Here is a 12,503-nt window from a genome sequence, read left to right as displayed (position 1 = left end):
GTCTCAGAGCCTCAGCCTTCAGCTGGCTGTGAGCTCAGGGAGACCCCAAGGCTGGGAGGCTCAGGGCAGCATCCTCTGTGCTCCTGCAGGTCAGACAGCCCCATGGAGGTCAGCTTAGGTGCTGCCTCTCTGCCAGCCATCTGCTCGGTTCAAGAAGAACTGGGCTCGGTCACCCCAGGGGAAATGCCTGCATGGATCCTGGAGGAGTAGGGGACGTGTGCCTTGCCCACTTGGCAGGCATGGAGCTGATGGATGAGAGGGACCGACCTGTGGGTTTCCCTGCAGGAAGGAGGCTGCCCTTGGGGACAGCCACCCACTCAGCCACTGTTGCACAGCCTTCCAAACTGACCCAGGTCTCCACTTCCAGCACGCCCTCCAGAGGAGGGGGTTGGGAAATTCATTTTTGGGGATGCCAAGTCTCTCTCTGGTCCCGGGTTTGGTGATGGTGAGCAGGGAGTCTACCTGGAGGGGGAACAGCTACTGATTCCAGTGGCTTTCATTTCCTTCCTTGTTTCTCTCATTTTATTTTGTTGCAGCAGCGGCTTTCTTTTCGCTACCTCTGAGAAGACCCTCGGGAGAGGCTGGCCTGGGGTCTTCCCAGCAAATGCGCATCTGGCTCCGGGCTGCTGTGATGGATAGAGGCAATTTCCCCGCGAAATCGGCTGCAGTATTGGCAGTTGCACGGGACATCCATTACATTCCTGCGGAGAGAGAGCTTTTCCAGGGCGCCTCAGGATGGAGCGATGCCACTCACAAGGCGGGTGGGGAAGCAGAAATAACCTAAAGGGAAAGGCGTCTATTTTAATTTTTTGCAGAGCTGCGTCTCTTGCATATGGGTCCAGCCCACTCTTGTGAAGCGGCTCCTTTTGGAAAATAAGGGGACTTGCAAACGGCTTTGTTAAAGGTAAGGACGCAAAGAGAAACAGAAGCTCGTGCAAACAGAACCCAGTGCCTCTATGTGCATAGGCAGACCCCTTGTTCAAGGAGCCCTTAGTTTTCATCGGAGACCAGAGAGACACCACTGATCAACATGCTGGACGCTGATGCTTTAAAAGCATTAGGTACTTTAAGTTCATCAGAACCTGGTGATGTAGATATTATGATTATCAACCCCATTTGGGGGCTTCCCTGGTGGCTCAGATGGTAAAGAATCTGCCTGCAATGCAGGAGACTGGGGTTTGATCCTGTGGGTTGGGAAGATCCCCTGGAGGAGGGAACAGCTACCCACTCCAGTATTCTTGCCTGGAGAATTCCATAGACAGAGGAGCCTGGCTGGCTAGTCTATGGGGTTGCAAAGAATCGGACACTGAGTGACTGACACTTTCATACTTCTTTCATCTCCATTTTACAGATAAGAAAACTGAGGCACAAGGCAATGAGGTGACTTGCCCAAGGTCATCTCTTAGTAAGAAGAGGAGCCAGATTCCAACCCACGCTCTCTGGAACCCGCATTCACGTTCCTAACGCTCTTTGCTTCTGTCTCTTGTTCATCTTGGGAAGCCAGACAACTCCCAGAGCTGTAAGTGGCACCTTTTCTGGCTCTTAAATCCCAGATCCCTGTTTGGTGAACTTGTACTTTTCTCCACACTCCTTTTTTAAAAAAATTTTTAATTGAAGTGTAATTGATTTACAGTTATACAATCGATTTACAATTTATTGATTTACAATATAGAATTGATTTATAATATATAATTTACAACATATAATTGGTTAGCAATATAATTTTCACTTTTACAATATGCAATAATTATAATTTATAATATATAATTTACATTTTTATATAATTAAAATGATTTACAGTATAATTGATTTATAATATATAATTGATTTACAATTATGCAATCAATCCCTGGGTTGGAAAGATCCCCTGGAGAAAGGAAAGGCTCTCCATTTCAGTATTCTGGCCTGGAGAATTCCATGGACTGTATAGTCCATGGGGTCGTGAAGAGTCGGACACGACTGAGTGATTTTCACTTCACTTCATACACCTATAGCCATATGTATTCTTTTTCAGATTCTTTTCCCTTACAGGTTATTATGTAATATTGAGTTGAGTTCCCTGTGCTATATGGTAGGTCCTTGTTGGTTACCTATTTTATACATAATAGTGGGTATATGTTAATGCCAGCCTCCTAATTTATCCCTAAACCTTTCCCCTTTGGTAACCATAAGTTTGCAGGCTCACTTCTTCTTCAGCCTTGACCTTCTTCCTCTGTGTGAACTCACCCCACTCCCGCTGAAGGGCAGGGTCTGCGGTGAGAATGCAAAGCGTCTGGCCCAGGACTAGCTGTGGGCTTCATCGCGGAAGCCTTGGCTTGGCGTCTGGGAGCTTGCTCTGAGCTGGGCTCTGGGGGTGTCCTGGCCTTTGCATGCACCTGCTCAGTCACTTCAGTTGTGTCCAATCCTTTGCTACCTTTTGGACTGTAGCCCGCTAGGCTCCTCTGTCCGTGGGGATTCTCCAGCCATTTCTTCCTCTGGGGATCTTCCTGACCCAGGGATTGAACCTGCATCTCTTATGCCCCCTGCATTAGCAGGCTATTTCTTTGTCACTGGGAAGCACCTGGCCTTTAGGATCCTGCCGTTTACCTGGGGCATCAGACAATAAGTCAGCACATAGAAACCCGGGTGAGCGCTCTACAGGGAGCTACAGCTGGCTCATGGGCAATGGGTGTGGGTTTTGAGTTGGATAACCAGGTGCGGCGGAGAAGGCAATGGCACCCCACTCCAGTACTCTTGCCTGGAAAATCCCATGGATGGAGGAGCCTGGTAGGCTGCAGTCCATGGGGTCGCTAAGAGTTGGACAGGACTGAGCGACTTCACTTTCACTTTTCACTTTCATGCATTAGAGAAGGAAATGGCAACCCACTCCAGTGTTCTTGCCTGGAGAATCCCAGGGATGGGGGAGCCTGGTGGGCTGCTGTCTCTGGGGTCATACAGAGTCGGACACGACTGAAGCGACTTAGCAGCAGCAGCAGCAGCAGCAGCAACCAGGTGTGGCCTTTCCAAGAAGTGACATTGAAACTGAAATCGAGTGGCTTGCAGGGTCTTAGTTCCCGGACCAGAGATTGGGCCTGGGCCCTCAGCAGTGAAAGCCTGGAGTCCTACCCACTGGACCACCAGGGAATTCCCCCAAACTGAGATCTTAAAGTCGAAATGGAGCCAGCCATGGGGTGATCAGAAGGAAGGGCTCCCATAGTCTTTAGGATAGGGCTCACCTGTGAGTGGCTGCAGCCATCCTCATGTTACCTAACGGACCCAATTCCCTCTTTAAGTGAAGTGAAAGTTGCTCAGTCGTGTCCGACTCTGTGACCCATGGACTATGCAGTCCATGTAATTCTCCAGGCCAGAATACTGAAGTGGGTAGCCTATCCCTTCTCCAGGGGATATTCCCAACCCAGGAATCGAACCAGTTGTCTCCAGCATTGCAGGTGGATTCCTTACCTCTGAGCTACCACGGAAGCCCAGTTCCCTCTTTGATCCCCCGCAAATGCCAAAACCATCCCGGGTTTCATCAAGAGACCTATGTTTATTCAACACAATTAGCTCAAGAAAGATAATCCAGGGGACCTAATGCCTTCTTTTCTCTGTGTAGCTACTCGCATTTTCTAAGTTATGTTTTTGATTTCTGTGTGTGTCTAATTTTATTTTCAGTGATTGACCTGGATTTTAGGTTTTAATAGCGTAAATATCAAATTTTGTTAGTTCAGCTGTATAGTTAAGATGCTGTTACTCTGTTGCTCTTAATTAAAGGATACCGTTCAACAACAACAACAGAAAGAAGGAAGGCCTTTCCAGGGAGAGGAACCTGCATGTGGGCCAGAGCCCCACCGTGGGGGCAGGATGGGCGTGTACGGACTGGGGGTGGAGTAGGGGGAGGGGTGGAGAGTGTGGCAGAGATGGGGCGGGGAGATGGGGCTGCAGGGCCTCGAAGGTCACAGCGAGGAGCTGGGATTTCATTTAAGTGCATGAGGAAGCCATGGAGGCCGTGAACACTGCAGGGACTGGGTCAGATAAGATGCTGGCATTTTGCGGACACTGGCCCCTCTGCTAGGGTGCCGTGGAAGCCTCCCAGGCCAGTAGTGTGGCCCAGTGGTTGGAGCTCGGGTCACACAATGAGAATGGCTATTCCATTCATCCTCCTGTTCATCCGATTGTGGCCCAGCACTTTGCTTGGCACCGAGGATACAGAGTGGCCTGGGGCACACCCTGGCCTCCAGCAGCCCCTGCTATGGGACACAGGGAAGCTGTCAGCCCAGGGCTGGGTGGCAGAGGTTAAAAGTCAGCTTCTGTGAAGGGTACAGGACAGAGGTCTTTCACGAGATGCGCCCAAGACAAACAAGAAACTGAGTAGTTCTCTGTTCAGTTCAGTTCAGTTCAGTCGGTCAGTCGTGTCCGACTCTTTGCGACCCCATGGACTGCAGCATGTCAGGCCTCCCTGTCCTTCACCAACTCCCGGAGTTTACTCAACCTCATGTCCATTGAGTTGGTGATGCCATCCAGTCATCTCATCCTCTGTCGTCCCCTTCTCCTCCTGCCTTCAATCTTTCCCAGCATCAGGGTCTTTTCCAATGAGTCAGCTCTTCGCATCAGGTGGCCAAAGTATTGGAGTTTCAGCTTCAGCAACAATCCTTCCAATGAATATTCAGGACTTATTTCCTTTAGGATGGACTGGTTGGATCTCCTTGCAGTCCAAGGGACTCTCAAGAGTCTTCTCCAACTCCACCGTTCAAAAGCATCAATTCTTTGGTGCTCAGCTTTCTTTATAGCCCAACTCTCATATCCATACATGACCACTGGAAAAACCATAGCTTTGACTAGATGGACCTTTGTTGGCAAAGTAATGTTTCTGCTTTTTAATATGCTGTCTAGGTTGGTCATAACTGTTCTTCCAAGGAGCAAGCGCCTTTTAGTTTCATGGCTGCAGTCACCATCTGCAGTGATATCGGAGGCCCCCGAAATAAAGTAGTCACTGTTTCCTCATCTATTTGTCATGATGGGACCAGATGTCACGATCTTAGTTTTCTGAATGTTGAGCTTTAAATCAACTTTTTCACTCTCCTCTTTCACTTTCATCAAGAGACTCTTTAGTTCTTCTTCACTTTCTGCCATAAGGGTGGTGTCATCTGCATATCTGAGGTTATTGATATTTCTCCCGGCAATCTTGATTCCAGCTAGTGCTTCATCCTGACCAGCATTTCACATGATGTACTCTGCATTTAAGTTAAATAGGCAGGGTTACACTATACAGCTTTGACATACTCCTTTCCCAATTTGGAACCAGTCTGTTGTTCCATGTCCAGTTCTAACTGTTGCTTCTTGACCTGCAAACAGATTTCTCAGGAGGCAGGTAAGGTGGTCTGGTATTCCCATCTCTTTAAGATTTTTCCACAGTTCGTTGTGATCCACACAGTCAAAGGCTTTGGCATAGTTGGTAAAGCAGAAGTGCATGTTTTTCTGGAATGCTCTTGCTTTTTCGATGATCCAACAGATGTTGGCAATTTGATCTCTGGTTCCTCTGTCTTTTCTAAATCCAGCTTGAACATCTGGAAGTTCACGGTTCATGTACTGTTGAAGCCTGGCTTGAGAATTTTGAATATTACTTTGCTAGCGTGTGAGATGAGTGCAATTGTGTGGTAGTTTGAACATTCTTTGGCATTGCCTTTCTTTGGGATTGGAATGAAAACTGACCTTTTCCGTTCCTGTGGCCCCTGCTGAGTTTTCCAAATTTGCTGGCTATTGAGTGCAGCACTTTCACAGTGTCATCTTTGAGGATTTGAAATAGCTCAATTGGAATTTCATCACCTCCACTAGCTTTGTTCGTAGTGATGCTTCCTAAAGCCCACTTGACTTCGCATTCCAGGATGTCTGGCTCTAGGTGAGTGATTACGTCATTGTGGTTATCTGGGTCATGAAAATCTTTTTTTGTATAGTTTTTTCGTGTAGTCTTGCCACCTCTTCTTAATATCTTTTGCTTCTGTTAGGTCCATACCATTTCTGTCCTTTATTGAGCCCATCTTTGCATGAAATGTTCCCTTGGTATCTCTAATTTTCTTGAAGAGATCTCTAGTCTTTCCCATTCTGTTGTTTTCCTCTATTTCTTTGCATTGATCTCTGAGGAAGGCTTTCTTATCTCTCCTTGCTGTTCTTTGGAACTCTGCATTCAAATGGGTATATCTTTCCTTTTTTCCTTTGCCTTTCACTTCTCTTCTTTCACTTCTCTTCTTTTCTCAGCTATTTGTAAGGCCTCCTCAGAGAACCATTTTGCCTTTTTGCATTTCTTTTTCTTGGGGATGGTCTTGATCACTGCCTCTTGTACAATGTCACAAACCTCCGTCCATAGCTCTTCAGGCACTCTGTCTATCAGATCTAGTCCCTTGAATCTCTCTGACTATTAAGAAACCTTAATTAAAATAACATGAATCCTTAGAATCCAATGGAATCAATACTAACAGAACCACGATGTTTGTCCGATGTTGGGGACTCAGAGAGAAGGTGGTCCTTGGAGATGAGGAGGAGAAAGGGTTGGGGGAGGGCGATCTCAGCAGAAAGAAGAAGGTGCTTGGCCCAGGTGTTCTGGATCCTCTTGGCTTCCCTGGTGGCTCAGCGGTAAAAGAATCTGCCTGCAATGCAGGAGACACAGGAGATGCAGGTTTGATCCCTGGGTGGGAAGATCCCCTGAGGAAGAAATGGCTACCCAATCAAGTATCTTGCCTGGAGAATCCCATGGACAGAGGAGCCTGGTGGGCTACAATCCATGGGGTCACGCAGAGTCAGACCCGACTGAGCACGCACACACCAGGGAGCACATTGAGGTCAAATTTGGAAAAAATTCCTGTTATCCCTTCTAACAAATGTTACAGCCTCACATTTCAGCTAACACCTTCTTATGGGGAGGGGCATTAGCAATGCTCAGAACTAGCCAAGTTTTTTCCAGCAGCTGCTGCTAAGTCACTTCAGTCATGTCCGACTCTGTGCGACCCCATAGACGGCAGCCTACCAGGCTCCTCTGTCCATGGGATTTTCCAGGCAAGAGTACTAGCAGCTATAAACTTACAAAGACCTTGCTGACAACTGGACCTGGTAAGGAAAAACCAAAACCAACTTTCTTCCATAAATCCCAACGCATGTTATAGTGCCCTCTGGTGGTGTAAAGTGAAATGACAATCCCACTGGTCTCCGAAGAAAACGTCCGATTGTTCTCTACTCTGTTTGCTTAGTAATAAATGTATTTATTGTGCTTCAAACTCATGCACCCAGCACTTGCAGACCTGGCCAGCGTCGTCTCTTTCATGATGTTCTCCTATATTTCCATTGGCAATAACTTCTACTTCAGTTCAGTTCAGTTCAGTTGCTCAGTCATGTCAGACTGTGACCCCATGGACTGCAGCACGCCAGGCTTCCCTGTCCTTCACCAACTCCCAGAGCTTGCTCAAACTCATGTCCATCAAGTCAGTGATGCCATCCAACCATCTCATCCTCTGTCGTCCCCTTCTCCTCTTGCCTTCAATCTTTCCCAGCATCAGGTCTTTTCCAATGAGTCAGCTCTTTGCATTAGGTGGCCAGAGTATTGGAGCTTCAGCTTCAACATCAGTCCTTCCAATGAATATTCAGGACTGATCTCCTTTAGGATGGACTGGTTGGATCTCCTTGCAGTCCCAGGGACTCTCAAGAGTCTTCTCCAACACCACAGTTCAAAAGCATCAATTCTTTGGCACTCAGCTTTCTCTATAGTACAACTCACATCCATACATGACTAATGGAAAAACCATAGCTTTGACTAGACGAACCTTTGTCAGCAAAGTAATGTCTCTGCTTTTGCCTACCCCGTCCTTATTACTCATCCATGCCTTTTTTACTTACCGGTTGAGAAACTATACACTGGGCTTTTCAACTTGCCCTGCATTTGTACCTGTGAGCCTTTCTTTGTCTTCCCAGCCACAACAGAAGCTTCTGGAAGGCGGAGAATCAAATTGAGTCTCTCTGTGTTTGAGAGAGGGGAAGAACATGAATTAGAACCAAAGCAAAGGTGGCCACTTGTACCTTCAAGAGGGGTGTGTGTGTGACGCTATTTACACAAAAGGGATTAGACACTTCTTTTTTTTACGTATGTTTAATCTAAAATTTTCATTGATGTATAGTTCTCTGCCCCACTCCAGTGGCACATGGGCTGCTGGGTTCCACTGTGACTTAGGGTTGTGGTTGTCAAGCCTGTTGTGGAGCTGGAGAAGAAGGAGGAGAACAAGCAAGTTAAGATGCCACATGGTTTATTTTTTAAAAAAAAGAACCAGATTAAGCCTTTTTTTTTTTCTTAAGCAAATGTTCCCCAGATTGTTGCGTTTCTGGAGGAGTGGATTTTTGGAGGTGCTCCCTCCCCCCTCCACCATCTCTGCGGACACCATCCTCCCAAGCCATTTCAGGAGCAGTTTATCTAAGTTATTTGCATTGTGCTGGCCCAATCACCACTTTCTTCTTTCCTCACATATTCAAACGTCCTGCAAGAAACCCCCAGGCCTTCTGCTAGAAGGTTTCTTCGTGTGGAATACAAGGCAAGAAGGGTCCAAGGTTCTGTCTGGGGCAAGAGGATTTAACACAGGGACAAGAAGAAAATTAAAGCCACCCTTCTCCCATTTTTCTGTCTTGTCTCTTCTCTCAAATTCTTGGGGGAGATTGTCCCGATGTGGGGCTCAAAATAATTTCATTTACATTTCAAACAACTCAGAATAAGGCAGATATCTGAGATGTCTCTGAAGAACATTTACTGAGCATATAGTGCGTCCAGGGTTGGGTATCCAGGGATGGATAAAACAGAGTCTGCTCTTGAGTATCTCGGAATTCAGGGGAGATATAAAGACGTATGATTAAGGGAAATGATGCCGGTGCTATGAAAGAGAGAGGCTTCCCTGGTGGCTCAGTTGGGAAAGAATCTGCCTGCAATGCAGGAAGTTGGGGTTCGATCCCTGGGTTAGGAAGATTCCCTGGAGAAGGGAATGGCAACCCACTCCAGGATTCTTGCCTGCAGAATCCCATGGACAGAGGAGCCTGGCAGCTTACAGCCCATGGGGTCGCAGAGGGTTGGACATGACTGAACAACTAACACTTCATATTTCATGTCTATTCCACCAGGTGTTAGGTCCACGGGGTGGGGATTTTTGCCTATTTTGTTCCCTGATCTATCTCCAGAATTTAGAATCGTGCCAGGGGCATGGTGCAAGCATACTTAGTCATGTCTGACGCTTTGCAACCTCATGGACTGTAGCCCGCCAGGCTCCTCTGTCCATGGAATTTTCCAGGCTAGAATACTGGAGAAGGCTGCCATTTCCTATGCCAGGGGAACTTCTCAATCCAGGGACTTAACCTGCATCTCTTGCATCTCCTATATTGACAGGCAGATTCTTTACCACTACACCACTTGGGAAACCAGACGCATGGTACCTCTTAGTAAATACTTTTGGATGAATGAATGGATCACAAATGGGGTGAGAAAGTGGACTGGGAAGTTATCCACCCACCGCAGTGTATCCCTGTCCCCACCAGACTGTCCCTTGACAGCAAAATCATGTTCCATCACCATCTATTTTCCAAACGCCAGAAGATTCTCATAGGTGTAACGGATGCCAGGTCTTCCCAGGGGGCACAGTGGTAAAGAATCCCCCTGCAGTGCAGGCGAAGCAAGAGACGCGGGTTCGATCCCTGGTCCTGGAAGATCCCCTGGAGAAGGAAATGGCAACCCACTCCAGTATTCTGTATACATATATATATGTTTTGGGGCTTCCCTGGTAGCTCAGCTGGTAAAGAATTCCCCTGCAATGCAGGAGACCTGGGAGACTTGGGTTCAATCCCTGGCTTGGAAAGATCCCCTGGAGAAGGGAATGACAACCCACAGCAGTATTCTTGCCTGGGTCATCCTATGGGCAAAGAAGCCTAGCAGGCTGCAGCCCATGGGGCTGCAAAGAGTCATACCCAACTTACTGACTAAACAACAACAAAAATGAATGCCAGTTCAAGGGCGTCTTCTTTGAGGAAGAAGCTTGTGGTGGATTCTTGGAGCAGAAACCGAAAGAAGGGAAGTCAGACTCCAACTCGGTGGATGTTGATGGAGCGCCTGCTGGTGGAGGCGCTCTGCTTGCTTTGCCCCCTCATCACCTCCTGTCCACCCTTCTTGGTATAGGACCTTTGACCCAGCTCCATCCTGGTACACGTTGTTGGGATATTACAGAGTCAACTCAGTAATTCATACTAAGATGATTAATGAAGCACTGTGATGTGTCATGGAGCTAAGGCTTAGGCTTCAAGGACTCACAGGGCAAGTGGTCCCAGTTCTCATGGATTCATAGCCTCGTGGGGAGACTAGTGAACATGGACTTAGGGCACAGTGTAGATTTTAAGTGCTGATAATGGTCAGAGAAGGCTTCCTGGAGGGAGCGGCACCTCATCTGGCTCCTAAGGAATGAGTGGAAGTTGGGAGAAGAGGTGGAGAGTGCGAGGATGAGCATTCTAGGCAGAAGGAAGAGAAGATGCAAAGTGCCGACGGCAAGAGAGAAAGAAAAGATACACAGCTCTTATTTCTTTGCTTAAAATCCTTCAGTGACTCCCTGTGTCATCAAAATCTGGTTCAAAACCTTAAGCGTGTTTCTCGGGGCAGTTCAGTCTAGAGAGGAAATGAGACAGGAACCCAACTCTGAGGATCCAGTCATGTCCTTGTCATTCACCAGCCGGGAAGGTCTCCACCTCCACCGTCCCCACCTTGTGACAGATCTCTGAGCTTGTGTGCCAAGTCGCTTCAGTCGTGTCCGACTCTGGATCGTAGCCCCTCTGGCTCCTCTGTCCGTGGGATTCTCTAGGCAAGAACACTGGAGTGAGTTGTTATGCCCTCCTCCAGGGAATCCTCCCAATGCAGGGATCGAACCCGTGTCTCTTACGTCTCCTGCATTGGCAGGTGGGTTCTTTACGACTCATGCCACCTGGGAAGCTCAGAGGTCCTCCAGAAGCCCTCTATAACCACTGCCTTCCTGCCGTCATCTGTATTCCCTCGTCTTCGACAGAGATTGACGTGAAGAGGGTACACAGACACCTCTCCCAAACAACCCTTTAAGGACAGTGAGGTCCAGGACCGGAAGAGATGCGACACTTTTGCTGATGAGGACAGCCACCGGAGCAGCCTGGCTCCTCACGCCCAGTTTCTTCCAGAATCTATAGGGTGTCGGTCCCACTTAGCACAGGCGCCACCGTCGTGATCGTTATTATTATTATTGCTGCTATCATTTGGTGGCGGTTTGCTATTAACAGTACTATCAAGATGCCATCTTTGGAGAAGCAACAACTAAATTTCTTCTAGTTTTATTTAAAGATTCATGTTTGCTTAATTGACGTATCACTGATTTACAGTATTAGTTTTTTTTTACAGTATTAGTTTCAAGTGTACAGCTTAGTGATTTGATTTGATATAGATTATAATCAGTTTAAAGTTACTATGAAACCCTGGCTGTATACCCTGGGCTGTGCATTGTGGTTTTGAATTTTGTATTTAATTGTTTGAACATCTTAATCCCCTCCTCCCATCTTGCCCCTCCTCCAGCCCTCTCCCCACCAGTAACCCCTAATTTGTTCTATCTGTGAGTCTATTTCTGTTTTGTTTTATATACATAGAAATTATATTATATGCCATAATTATAATTGCATTTATATTCTATAAACATAGTAACATAATTTCTATGTATATATTTATATGTTTACATATGTTTTTATATACACATAAATTATGTGTATACAATTACATGTAATTACATATGTATACAATAGTATATATGTATGAAAGTGAAAGTTGCTCAGTCGCGTCTGACTCGTAGTGACCCCATAGACTGTAGCCTGCCAGGCTCCTCTGTCCATGGGATTCTCCAGGCCAGAATACTGGAGTGGGTAGCCATTCCCTTCTCCAGGGGATCTTCCCAACCCAGGGATTGAACCCAAGCCTCCCAGGTCTCCTGCATTGCAGGGGAATTCTTTACCAGCTGACCTACCCGGGGAGCCCCCAAAACACATATATATGTATACAGAATACTGGAGTGGGCTGCCATTTCCTTCTCCAGGGGATCTTCCCAATCCAGGGATCGAAGATGCATTGCAGACAGACGCATAACCATCTGAGCTACCAGGGAAGCCAAATAATTATATATATGTATATACACATACATATGTATATGGTGGCTCAGACGGTAAAGCATCTATCTACAATGTGGGAGACCTGGGTTCAATCCCTGGGTTGGGAAGATCCCCTGGGGAAGGAAATGGCACCCCACTCCAGTACTCTTGCCTGGAAAATCCCATGGATGGAGGAGCCTGGTAGGCTGCAGTCCATGGGGTCACTACCAGTCAGACACGACTGAGCTTAGGTTGTATTATTTCTAAGCTAAAAGACAAAAAAATATACACATATAAAAATATGTATATGTTTATATATACATGCATATATATAAGTATTTCCCTGGCAACTCAGTTAGTAAAGA

General features: G+C 46.9%; 1 long non-coding RNA gene across 1 annotated transcript in view; it reads left to right on the top strand.

Annotated features, from left to right (window-relative positions):
* The window catches only part of LOC138990772 (uncharacterized), a 50,888-nt gene that overhangs the window by 1,573 nt on the left and 36,812 nt on the right, over positions 1-12,503 (top strand). Inside the window, exons 2-3 of the long non-coding RNA XR_011466872.1 lie at positions 537-904; positions 1,352-1,519. This is a non-coding gene — a long non-coding RNA (uncharacterized lncRNA). The remainder of the gene's footprint in view (positions 1-536; positions 905-1,351; positions 1,520-12,503) is intronic.

Source organism: Bos mutus, chromosome 14, assembly GCF_027580195.1.
Source record: "Bos mutus isolate GX-2022 chromosome 14, NWIPB_WYAK_1.1, whole genome shotgun sequence".
Taxonomy (NCBI): domain Eukaryota; kingdom Metazoa; phylum Chordata; class Mammalia; order Artiodactyla; family Bovidae; genus Bos; species Bos mutus.
Note: the sequence above shows the minus strand (reverse complement) of the source record. Positions and strands in the feature narration are given on the sequence as shown.